This window comes from Argiope bruennichi, chromosome 8 (assembly GCF_947563725.1).
Source record: "Argiope bruennichi chromosome 8, qqArgBrue1.1, whole genome shotgun sequence".
In the NCBI taxonomy this organism is placed as follows: domain Eukaryota; kingdom Metazoa; phylum Arthropoda; class Arachnida; order Araneae; family Araneidae; genus Argiope; species Argiope bruennichi.
Genome location: NC_079158.1, coordinates 85,629,631 through 85,643,939, shown reverse-complemented (window position 1 = coordinate 85,643,939; position 14,309 = coordinate 85,629,631).

Here is a 14,309-nt window from a genome sequence, read left to right as displayed (position 1 = left end):
AGGTTTAGTAAAAAGCGCTTGTGATGGCTATAAGGTTTTTATACAATGAAAAATTAAAAAGGAGAAGAGCAAAATAAACTTAAAATCAATCAAATGTACTATCAAGAGAAACTTTTCAGCCCAGTATTAACAGAAAAAAATTCATTTATTGACTAATGATTTCAATGATTGAAACTTCTCCAAGACAAGCTACTTATCGTATTTCGAAAAGTACCATACCTTTCCTTGAAAAAAAGTGAAGGCTAATACAATAAATGCATATATATTTTCTTAACATATTCCTATGAAGTCCTTTGACGTTTCATCTAAGAACTATTGTACCTATAGCCTGTTTTTTTAAGCTTTTCATCAACGCTTTGAGAAGAGGAATGGACTCAATGCCTCTGGAAATTTTACAAAAAAGTAGTCTATCATGGAAATTATGATGAGGATTTGTAGTCAAGAAAAGGAACTATCAAATCGAATATTTAAAAACTTAAACTTTTTATTTTAAGCCTAAATTAAAATATATATATATACATCTCTATTATAAATGTTTTTCTATGAAAAATATATTTTGTTATTTTATTGGTGAATCTTAAAAAAATTGAAAATTATCTTGAAGTTTGCTTTATAGTTAATTGGATAAAAAAATTATTTTTTATAAAGTTGTAAATAGACTTAGAAGAAATTAATAAGCATATTTGCGTGTTGATAAAATACAAACACAAAGAATTACAAACTTAGTATATAATTATGTTTCAGAAGAATGTAAGCAAATCAATATTAAATGAAATTCAAGTGATTGATTTAAGAAATAGCATATTTTTATAGTTATTGAATTATTGTTTGCTTTGAATTTATAGACTATTCAAATGTAAATACTTTTCTGCCTTAATAGGATTCTTTTGAAGTATTAAAGTAAGAAAACGGAGATATCTTCGGAAACCAAATATTGATTACCTACACTGCATAAAGATTCAAATGATAATTCTGAGTATTCTTAAAAGAAAAAGTATCTATATACTTCAACTTTTCCTATTGTGGGATCAAAACATTATGAACTTACAGAAAACAGAAAAGAATAAAATCATATGGTCGAAAATGGTCTCTTTGACACCATGTCTTATTCTCCATAATAAAGATACAATCAGCTTCCTCAATCAAATATTTTGAGCAAACCCTTAGCGTTATGAGTACTCAATTTTTTAATTTCAGAGTTCTGCACATAAAAATCTTGTGCTTTGTGACATAATAAAGCAAACTAAATAGGTATTTTTGAAGCCTATATTTTTTTAATGTAATGCAAATTTGGCACATAACTACAATTTTATTAGAAAGATTGCAAAGCCGAATTTCAATTATTAATGTTATTCCGATTTTGAGGCATTTATATGAATTTGAACTTACGCTGACAAATGATCAAGGCTGTGATGGATTTGAGTTAACATTCAAAAGAATTAGACCTTAGAAGCTAAAACTGTGAATCGGATTTCTTTGAAGTAGTTGCGCTTTTGATTTATTGCATATGAAAGCATAAGAAAGTATTGATGATCAACAATTATTTAAAATGTGACACGAATCAACACATAAAAATTTAAATATGTGTGTCAAATTTTGTTAATCTAGTTCTTTATGTTTTGAAGCTATCGTGTTTATTTTTAATCGGACAGACATGAAATCCCCAAGCGAAATCTGGTAGAAATCCATATAATTTATTCAATGATACCATATCACATATAATTCAAAGTGTTTATTAGTTACTTTTGTTAACATATAGATATTATTCCAATATATTGTATTTTTCGATCTCGGACATTCAAACTGAAACACGGAGACATTAAAATAATGAATTCGAAGTCTAGGATCATTGAAAGATCCATTATATCTGTATACTTCACTTACGAGAAAAGTAAGCAGATCATATTTCAAAATAATAACAATTATAATAAATAGAAGAAAATACCAAAAGATAAAAGAATATTCTAATATTTTTAATTAGAAGTAAGTAATAAATTTCTTAAATAATAGTTCTAAATAATAAATTTCTTAGAATCATGATTTTGATAACTATATTTTGAGTCATTTATAACTGAAAATATTGTTTAAGTAAGAAATATTAATATTAAAAACCTTCATGCATTTTTTTTCTAGAATTGTAAAAGAAAAACGGAAAGTGGAAAGAATGGGAAAGCTACTGTTACGAAATTTCCGGGTTCGTTTGGATAGTGGGAGTTACATGGTGTGGAGGACGCTCAATCAGCAGGCGGCAGTAGAAAATAAAACAACGACGTTTATTTACTCGAAGACAGACAGGACAGCACAAAGACGACAACTATATACAGCACAAAAGACGATTATCTTCAGCCGAGACTTGCAGCATACAACCAGACTCTACTGCAGACAGTAGCGCACAGCTCTGTTCAGCACTAGCTTCACTCCGTCGCTGCTCCGCTGAAAGGCCAGAAAGCTCTGAAAGGCCAGTTTTTTACCGTCGATTCCGACTACTCTACTGTCGCTTCCAACTACAACTGACTGCGGCAGCTGCGGCTGCTTCCTTTTATAGGTCTTAGGAGGCGGGGCTAGAAGCCTCTCAACCAATCAGGAACGTTCGAGGCGCAACTCAGTTCCTACTGGACGGATCGGGAAAATTCACGATGTTTCGGGTATAATCTATTTTGGCGCCAAAGTCACCAAATGGTCGCCAAATTTGTCGCCAAGCTCCGTGACCACCGATGCGACACACGGACTCCGTCCAATACAGATGACTGTAAAACATTCTTTCCGATGATGGAACCAACTATGCTGTGAAGCAGCATTACATATTCGTAACACTACTTTACTGAGAATGAATAACTATTCCTTTCCAGAGACTACTATACTGAAGAGAATAATAAAACTTTTTAATGAAAAAATATATAATATAAAAAGTACATTAGCTATAGAAAATTCTAAAAAATCATATAAATCTTTACGTGGAAATTTAATTTATTAAGCTAATTAAATTATTGATGACTACAGAAATAGTAAGAATTTTAAACTTTTGAAAATTTCATATTTCATCTATGTCAAATTTTATATTTTATTAATTTTATTGATCAATTATTTATCCAACATAAAAAAATGAAATCATATTAAATTTTATTTTTTCTATTATCTATGCTCACGAGTATTCTCATATCAGTATTATTTTATCATATTAATACATTCAAAGCAAGCCACGATCTGCCTTTGTATTCCATGCATTCTATCGCCACGAAATGAATTTACTTAAATGGAAAGATTGATGAATAATTCGGAATTTAAAATGAAAACAATTAATTTGCGAATTTCCGATAGATTAGCCATTTTTTTTATTTTGATGGTATTAATTCCTTACATTAAAAATATGAATAGATGAGTAGAAAAATAAATGTATTTAACTCTACAATATGTGGTATTATTATACTACTGAAGTCATTGTAAAATGTATATGCATCAAAATATAGATCATCTCTTATTATGCTTTTTTTCTGCATATTTCAATTGTCTTTCCTACATTATATATTGCTTAAGGAAACTGTCGTTTTAGACATATCTACACTAATAAAAACATTATAATATATTATAAAATACATTTTATTTTTCTTAAAGAAAGCCAATATAAATCTTATATTGGCAGTAAATCTAAAACACACATAATATATGCTATTAGAATAAAATATTTTTAATAATCAATTCGACAGTTAAAATGTGGCATCGATTAAAGTTGCATTTAATTTTCAAATTCTGTTGTTTATGTTTTAGAATAAATATCTCTAAATTCTAAATACACATGTGAATTAAGAAATTAAGCTCTAGATTTTCTTACAAATATCATTGATAAAATTTATTTAAGTTAATTAATAATTATCTAATTTGGCAAAAAAAACTAATAAGTCTCATTTTTTTTTATTTGTATAATTAAAAAATGTTTTGTCTAACTAATTATGAAGCGTTGGATAGAAAAACTTTCAGTTAATCTTGTAATTAATTAGATATTTTAAAAATTATTTTAGATTTTATATGTTTTAAGAAAAAATTCTAATATATTATAACGTTATAGTTATAGGCAAATTCGCATGCAAATTAATTAGTTTACTGATATTTTGAATACGATGTTTTTAAAATATGAATATTTGTATTTAACTTCCAATTTTTTTTCGATAAATTAGACGAAAAAAAAGATTAATCAAAGCTGGTGAAAAAAGCTGAATAATTTAAAAGCAACTAATTATTCAGCAAAACGCGGTAATTAGTCTCAGACGAGGAGAATCAAGGGAATGAAAATATCTACATTTAATAATTCTCAAGAGTCACGTTATGAAAGAACAGACGAAAAAAGCTTCGAATGTTACATACAAATTACTTACGTTGAAATAAACAATTTCACTTTTGTCATGTATAGATTCTACGATGTGAAACTGAGGAGCATTAATTAATTGTCTTTGAATCATTTAAAAAAAATAAAAAATAGTAATTTATCAAAAATTAGTAAATTATTGAAAGAACTAGTAATTAATCCCTAATCATTTAAATTCAAAAACATAGGACTGATGTATTAAAATTAATATTAAAAGTAAACAATTTTTTCTTGCAATATTTATTGTTCTTATTATATAGAGAAAGTATTATAATCATCAAAATTTCGAACTCGAAATGTTGACGAATCGCCATTCTTCAGGTTTTCTTAAGCTCGAGAAACACATTTTTGTCATCATGTCTGTCTTTTTGAAAAATGATAACTCAAAAACACTTTGAGTTGGTTGAATGGTATTTGGTATATGGACTTTAGACCAAATTTGAAGATTTCTGATATATTTTGAACATACACCATTCTGAGAAGGTCTGTCTGGATTCCTGTTCGAGTACAAGAGAACTCGATAACTACAGAATTTAAAGACCTTGATGAAAGGAATTTTAAATATATTTTTGGCATCCATAAAGAAAAGAGTAATCGAATTGCCAATCGATTCAGATTAAAAGTCACAAGGTTTCGACGATTCTCTACATTTCAGTTTTAAGTGAGTTCGAAAACGTATTTTTTGGCATTGTATCCTTCTGTGAGAATGCTAAATGTTTGAAAGACATTGATCTAGTGGACGTTGTATTTTAATGTTGATGGAAATACATTCAGCAGAGATCTGTCTGGCAGACTGTTAAAGCATAAATAAAGTCGATAAATACAAAACTAGAAAGAAGCTACATAAAAAAAGTAATCAAATTTATCTTCTTATAGATTCTTAGCAAATTTTAAATCAACTTTGACAATCAAGTTTTGACCGTCATACACGTAAACGCAATAATTTAATGTAATTCGGTACGTGATCTTATGACTACAAATATAAGTCAAAATTTGGTTTTCAATCGAATGAAAAATGACGCGATATATTCAATAAAATTGTTAGATTCGCGCCAAAGATATAAATTTCTTAAATATTTTTCGCCAATGCTATAAAAGACATTCGTGGATTTATCCAAGATCCAAAAGTGGATAAACTAGATTTGCAGTTTATATATACAGTTTTTGGAGGGGAGGGGGAGGTTTAGATCTTATCGGAAATATCTGGGACAGCTTTTGTTGGAGACCATTTCCCCTGATGTATCAACAACATTCCAACAATTAATCGCCAAAAAAATGGCAAAGATCGCTTTCTTATTGACTCCTTCTCAACATTTTTTCCAATGGATTGCTGTTAATAATACCGAAACGTTTTTTAAAAGAGTTTAAACGTTTTTTTAAAGAGTATGAGAGAAAATTTTGGAGACATCGCTCTCGTGGGCTTTTATTACTCTATTCCAATCAATTTTGTTGTTATTATTCTATTCCAATCATTGTTATATTATTCTATTTCAATACATGTTGAAATGATGTAAGTTATAGTAATCATTCCTGTACCTTTGATATATCAAGCTAAAGGTAAATATTGTTCCAAACATTTTGAACAATAATTTGTAACGGACATATGATAAATATAACAAACTGATATCTAATTTATAACTTCTAAATATCTTTATATCGATGGCTCTATTTTTTCTATTGCAAAGCTAATCAGATATTGAATCTAAACATTGCACTAAACATGAAATGATTAAAACCCATATAACGTTTAAATGTATTTTCATTGATCACCCCGAAACAACGAAATACGAATTAAATGTTTTTTCCCCATAATATAACAATAAAATTATGATTGAAAAAATTCTTATCTTTTTCCCTTATAAGTTGTGGAAAATATTTACTGATACGACAAAACCATTTATGCTGTTCCAATTTTTCTGATCTGAAATTAATGAACTCTATTATCTTGGAAAATTTAGAAAGAATAGAATATCTATCTTTCTTGATAGAATATATATAAATCTTATATAGATATATATTCTATACAGAACATATATCTATCCTGGAAAACATAGAAGCTTATTATTTAGGCCTTGTAAAACCCCGGATAGTTACTAAATCTGTTTTACCAGTTTATATATATTTATATATATAATTCTTAGAGAAGTCTTATGACCCACAATGAGTTTTACAAAAAAGTAAATTTATTAAGGTTATTTATTTTCTGATGTTTTTCTATTTAGTTATTTCATTTTGCATCAATATTAAGAATTTCATTCCAACTTTTACTAAAACAATTTTCAAAACCAAATCAAATTTAGCAAATATATAAAATAGTTTATTTGTAGACCGAATAATTATCAGTTAATTTTAAGTAAAATATTGCGTTTCTCTTTCATGAATTCTAGTGTTGGAAATATCTCAATACTGGTACTGCTACCGATACATAAATAACTTGATTCTCAAATGTGGTCATCTGAGTAAAATTAATGGGTATTGAATATAATAGCCCTTGAAATAAGATGGCATATTTCTTCTTCACCCATATTTTATTTCTTTATGTTTGTCCCATTGTGTAGAAAATTGATGCACTTCGACCACTTCTGTATAATAAATAGTGTCACAGCTAACAAAACTTAATTATTACTTCTTTTATAATTTCGTAAGTTTCACTATATTAATTATGCCACTGAGAACAACTTAAAATTTTTTGAATAAAAACATTTTTCCAGAAAGATTTCATGTGCTATCCATGTTTTATCAGTTTCATTTTAAATTTTATAGTAAGTATACTAGATGTTTAAAAGTCCTAACTAAATTCATTGATTAATTTTTTTTCTTTTGTATATGATGTATTATTATTGAGATAATCGTTAATCTTTTAGAAGTTTTCGGGACACTTTAAAAGGCTCTATTCTACAGAAGACATCTGTAAATTTAAATTTCTGGAAATAGTTATCAGCTATTAATTAATTAATTATGAAAACATCAGAAAAATATTTTGTCAATAATTTAGATAATATATCTGACTCGATTTCTAGGGACATTATCATATTAGAAATACGTCTTACCCTGTAAATACCCAATATGCCAAAGTAATTAAACGGGCTCAAATGTTGATAAAATGCACATCATTTAATGTAATGGTGGTTAATGTAATTATATGGCTTATATTATTAAAATTCTGAAGTTTTTAAAGGACATATTCAAAAGCAAACAAAAATATTAGTTTAATGTTATCATTATATACTTTAATAGTATTATATTTGATATTGTAGAATAATTCTTTATAATTTTTTTTAAATAGTAAGATTTTTGTGTGCAAGTCCATGCAATAACCTTGATAATTTCAACGGTAGGAAATGTGCTGAACAAAATCCTCCAACAAGCCTTCAAAATGAGTCAAGTTCTTAAAATCCTGGCGTGTAGCTTCGTTCAAAATAAAAAATAAATAAAAGTAATGCAAATACAAACAACGTATGTGAAATTTCAATGAATAATTGTCGATAAACAACAATTAATGAATTTTTAATTGTTATTTTCTTAATAAATGTAAGTAGATTTGAAATAAGTGTTTTATTTCCCCTTGCGGTTATCAATCTATTAATGATAATTAATTGGCTAATGATTTTGAAATGATTAATAGTAAGAAATAATATCATTACATTTTTTTTAGAAAAGAAACATTTGTTTCTTAAACACAATTATACGAATTTTATTTCATTTTACCTCAAAAGTCATCAAATGTTAATAAAAAAATCCTATAAAAATCCATGTTAATTATTCTTTTGTGTTTTATTACTTTTATTTCTTACCACTCTTTACATAAACCTCGAAATCGAAGTCTGATGGCGGATATTTAAAAACGAATCCAACAATTAAACTTCTGTAAATGAAAAGAGCTGAACAATTCGAGAAAAACATTTGGCAGATTTGAAACTAAATGAATGACTTTTCGATACAAATTATTTTCTTTTCAATAATAGCTCCTTACATGGAAATATTTTTTAAATTTTGAAACATAAATGGTTATTCGTAAATAAGTTATAAGTTGAACTATATTATGAATGTAATTGGAATAAATATTTTTATTCTAATATTTATTCTTAATATGGATCTATATTTAAATTTTTAAAAGAATATTGACTCAGCGCATATAATAAAATATTGTTCTCAGCGCATTTGAAGTATGTTTTTTTTTTATTTATTTATTGTTCTGTCTTGTTTCGAAACTTCTTACTTTATGTTCATTAATATGTCACAAGGTGGCGCCAGGAGATTTATGCTGCAAAATTTTCGTAAAACACTTTGAACAGTTTTCTATATTTCATTGACATATAGTAGTCTTTAAGATGGTGCATTTTTTTTTCTAATTATCTTAAGGAATTGAAAAAACTTTTCTAATATTTTTTGAATTACATTGTTGATTATTTTTTTATTTATTTCAGATAAAATTTGCTTTTTTTTGCCAATGTATTTTAGTTTGATAACTTCTTTTTTTTTGTAATAATAATTTTATGATCTGTTTTAAATAGAGTATTTTGTTTCCGATATATGATTATTCATTTGGGGAAAAAAAGTGATCGATTACTCACCTCGTTTACTGAAAAAGAGGAATAAACTTTGCGAATATGCAATTTCGATTAATAATCCAATGTTTCACTTATAAGAAATTATGGAAATAACGAATATGTGATCACATAACTTTCATTTTGAGACTCAATTTAGTTTGAAAGCATAAGAACAACGGAATATATTGAGACTATTTTAAAGAATTAGTTGAAATAAAATGATCCCCGTATCATATCGGTGAAATATATATTTCTTTATTTTAAACTTAATGTAAAGAAGAACAGTCTAAAGGAATATTTCCTATCATATAAACTCCCATCATAAATTAATAATGTCATCACATTGAAACTTAAAATATAAAGACAATACAAATATCAAATTTAAACGAACAGAATATATTAAATTTGCCTTAAGTGACAACAGAATAATTGTAAAATTATTTATACGCAGTTTGGTACTGAAATGTAAACTATATACGCAATTATAAAGAAAGGAAGTGTATTAACTATCTACGCAATTATAAAAAAAGGTGTATTAACTATCCACAAAATTTAAAAAATAAAATGCAAGGGCAATTATCTTGATCAATTTCTTGCATTATTATCTTTGTAAAAATTTAATGTTTTAGTAAATATATGCATCGATAATTTTTTAGATGTAATGACTGCATTGATACAATTAATTCTTTCTTTTTCAGTTTCAGCTCGAATATTGATTTCGTTGCCCCATTTCATAAGATTGGATATGCCATTGTCCAAATCAAAATATACAGTAATAAAAATAAGGATGTAAAGTACATATTAAAACTTTTTATAAAATATGTTTTAGATATTAACATTTATACACAAACTTTTCCCTTTATTTTCTTAACACTTTCAGAACTGTAAAACACCCATCGTACTTCTGACGTGCATGACAAATGTTCGAACATAAAATGAGTGGGATTCAATATAGTGACTGCCTTCAAAATTGCTACGGAAAAAACGAAAAAAAAAAATCTCTACTTCGCCCAGACATATGAGATTTCCTCTACTGTAGTTGAGGAAAAAGTCATCTATAACAGCAATATTTTAAAACCATAATTTCAGTTCTTTTTGTTCATGGTAGCGTTATGAGACGGGAGGTATAATAAAAGATTGGGAGCATATACTGCTTCAAGGGAATGTTTCATGCTAAAAATCCAAATTTACTTTAATATTTCATTGCAGGAACGATGGTTTATTTGAAATCCTGTTTGCTTCAGAATATAAGTTTTATTTCATTTGTTTTGTCTGATCATTAATGAAGGGGGGTGAGTATGGTGAAACAATAATTAATATGTTATATTTCATTGCTCTAATAGTTTTTTAATGTAAGATATATTTAATGATTGGATGAATAAGATCTTTTAAAATAAAAATTTCTTGTTAACTTTTGTCACCAGTATTCAATATTAGATTATTGATATAAGTCATTTTACTTTTCAAAATAATTTAGTTAAAATCTAAAAAGAAAAAAAGCTATATAATTTGTTTTAAAACTTTAAAAATCGTTGTTTTATCACATTGCATGTGCTTTTAATTCTTATTGATATGCAAAGGTCACGGATACGCCCAAATTCTATGATAGCAAGCCGAATTATTCTAAATGTAGAACTTCATTACTGTTTAGTAATAACTATGTGAAATATCTTTTATAAGATTTAACTTTTCATTAGACATGAAGATAAGATAATATTATGAAGAAGAAAAGTTGGCAGAATAAATTTAAAAAATGATATATAAATATAAACATATAAGATCAAGTAAAATTATAAACAAATATTATCGTAATACAGAATATATCGTATTAAAGAATATCGTAATACATACTTGTTATCGTAATAAAAATGTCCATTCTTTTCTGCCTATACTTAAGAGTTTCAAAGCCTGCTTTCTTTCCTAGGATTGATATTTATTTTATTTTTTTATTACTTGCGAAAAAAGCATTAAAGCGAAATGAAATCAACTAAATTAAAAATTACACCTTACACAGTTTTAATTCATCATTATTAATATTAATTCTGCTTAAAAGAAATTTCCTTTAAAACTGCTACAATTAATTGAAATACATTTTAGTAGAAATAAATATATTATGTAACTTCTTCGCTACCATAAATTGAAATACTTTATAAATTGAATTTCTATTTTTTCCCGATAAATTGACCTAATTCTATTAAAAATATTGTCATTCTATAAAGAAAATCAATGCATTTAAATTATGTTTAAAAATATAAATTGTTCTTTCAGATTTTAAAATTTTAGAAATAAAAATTCATTTTATCATATAATTTGATGAGATAAAGTTCTCTGATATTTTTAACATTTAATTCAAACTTTTAAAAAATGTTGAATCAGAATTTCTCTTTGAAGATTCATGATTATATGCATTGTAAAAATTTTCTCAGAAAAGTTTTAACATTTTATTGCCTATTTAAATCCCTTTTAAAATCAGAAATATTTATTTTTTTTATTTTTATGCACATATCATAGAATTTTACTTTGCAACAAACCTATTTGTAGAAAAATATTCTAATGATGATTTTTCCTAATGTTTCTTATAAGAGAGAAATGTAAATAATTAAAAATGAATATTATGTGTCTTTAGCATATTTTAAAATATTTTAAAAGTATATCGAAATGTTTCCAACATCAACATTCTTATTTTATATGCACGATAAAGATGCGAGGAAATGTACTTATTCTTTTCTAAAGAAAACTGTGTGCACGTGGCTAGTAAAAAACATGATTCGCTTCCACAAAAGTGTGTTCTTTATCAATTGAAAAAAAATTGACGAAACTGAAAGAAGCATTTATCATTCTTAGAATATCTCCAATTTCTTTTATTTGAAATTGAATTTATTTTTTCAAAACTATTGTGCCGCATAACAAGGACATAACTTAATTTGGACCCCAAACATTGCAAGAAAAATGAATTGTTCGAAATTTCGCTTACTTTAGAGCTTTTCACTTACGAATTTATTTACTTGCATAACTTCTACACTCTTTTGAAAGCGAATTATATTTATTTTGTGTTTGGTGTTCATGTTTATTTTTATAACAATCTAATGTGATTTTGATTCTAGATGCGTTTTAAACTCTTTTAGAGAAAGTATGTTTCAAACGATGCATGAAGTCTTTCCGAAATTCCGTCACTTTTATTTTTATCTGAATGCATGAGAAATTTCAATAGAAATGAATAACAATATAGAAATAGGAGTGAAAATATTTAGCTGAATGTCGTAAGACTTTTAGTAAAGCAATTTATTGGACTACAATATTTCCAGCAGTTAAATTGAAAGCATTTTACTTTTGTGATGCATTTATATTATTTATGGTTGAGACTTGTTTTATTGATATGACATGGTTATGTCAATATAATTTAAGGATTAGAGAAAATATACCCGGCTTTTTCTTTCTGAATTCTATAATCTTTAAAAAATAAAGCTTAAGAGGATTCGAATTTATTTCTATCTACCTGAGAAAGTTTTACCGAATTATTCAGAGAATTTCGACTACATTATTCACCATATTTCATTACATTATTTCCTATATTACTAACACCAATTACCCAGATTATTCAGTGTTTCCTGATTATTGGAAGTTGTTACGTTAAAACGTCGACTTTTTGCCAAAATACATTTTTTTTATTCACTATTTTCAATTTCTGTACAGTCATCATCTTAAAATCGTACGAGTTATGTTCATATTCTGTTGAATGTTATGCTGATTTTTATAGTTGCATCATGCACATTTTAATGACATTTTGTATAGTTAAAGACTAAACTATCTTTACATTTTAAATTTTAGTTGAATTTTCTTACAAAAATCCTCATAAATTAAATTAATGCATATGCTTTATTAAAATTTGGTAGAATAAATTCTTAATATAATCTGCAGTTTATGAACTAAAGAACAAGCAAACTGCTCATTTAGAACTATTCAATAGTTGCTTTAATGCTTAACGTTTGGAAAAATTGAAAATTATATATTATAAAGTCAAACTCCAATATTTATAGAGTAAATTGAAATCCAATATTTTATTTTTTTTTTGTTCAGGAACAAAATAGCATATTTATCAAGTTTTCTGTAAAATTTTCAACAAATAGTATGATAGATTTCTGAACTAGCAGAGTTTTGCTTTGTATCCCTTTTTAATTAAAAAATATATTTTTAAATTGTTAAAGCACTTTTGGCATTTAGCTGGCATATTTGAGTCTCGTAGATATTGTTTAAATTCACTTTATGCAAAAATTTAAAAATAAAATTATTTTACAGTGACTTTTAAAAGTCATTCCGAACATAGCCACATATTTTTATAAAATAAGGCTTGCTTTTAATTCAAATTATCCTTAGTGAATATTGATTATTCCGGTTAATATAGGATTTGAATGTTACCTGAAAAAATGTTTGATGAAATCAGCTGATTTTTTGGTGATGACTCCAAAGATATGTGTGAATAAATAATTTTAAAGTAATAAATTATAATTGTTAAATGTGTGTTTTTTATTAACATTGCTTTACCATGAAATTTCTAAAATCTGAAGTTTACTTCCAAGAAATAGAAAGGGCATTTTTACTTTCGAAACTGTCATATGATTTTAGTTAAGAAAACTAGTTGCCAATGTACGATCTCGTGTAATCAAAATAAATTCAATATTTTTACTGTTCAATATAAATAGTACAATCTTTTCTTAGTGCTTAGTTCCTGTCTAAACTTACATACATCCAGTGTGCTTAGCAATCATCTTTAAATAACATACTAATTCAGTATTTATAATTCATTGATTTTATGCACTAAATCTTCTTTATTTTCTCTCACACCATATTATGTATATTTGAAGTGATATGCATATTGCCGTATTGAAAAGAAGCAGTCGACTCTCCATTGCCAAATGGTCATCACACTGGTCTCGTAATCAAGAGATCGTTTGAATCCCGCTAGCGACAATATGATTAAACATTTGTGCAACTATTTATTTAATTCTTTGATTTATGTTCTCCTTTATTTCGTGTTCCAGATGATTCTTGGAAATTTCTTTAATTTACCACATAAGTACTATGGATTTTTCTTACTGCCTCCAGAAAATAATTTTGGAGCTTTTGCTGGTAAAATAGCCGAAGTTCTCTCAGTCACGGTATGCTGAGTTCAGAGTTGTGCAGAGTTTGCATTTGTACTTCGCTCCTTGAGTTGAGTTAGTAAATTTACTTCTTCTTTACTTCTGTGTGTCATTGAGTTCCTACCTAAAGTACCTACGTGACAATATTTAATCATACTATATGAAGTTTAAAATGTTTGCCTGTCATTAAATCTTTCAAGTTCTATTTCTTATTTAAATATCTTAAGATTAAAATTATATTTTATCATAAATCTTGGGATA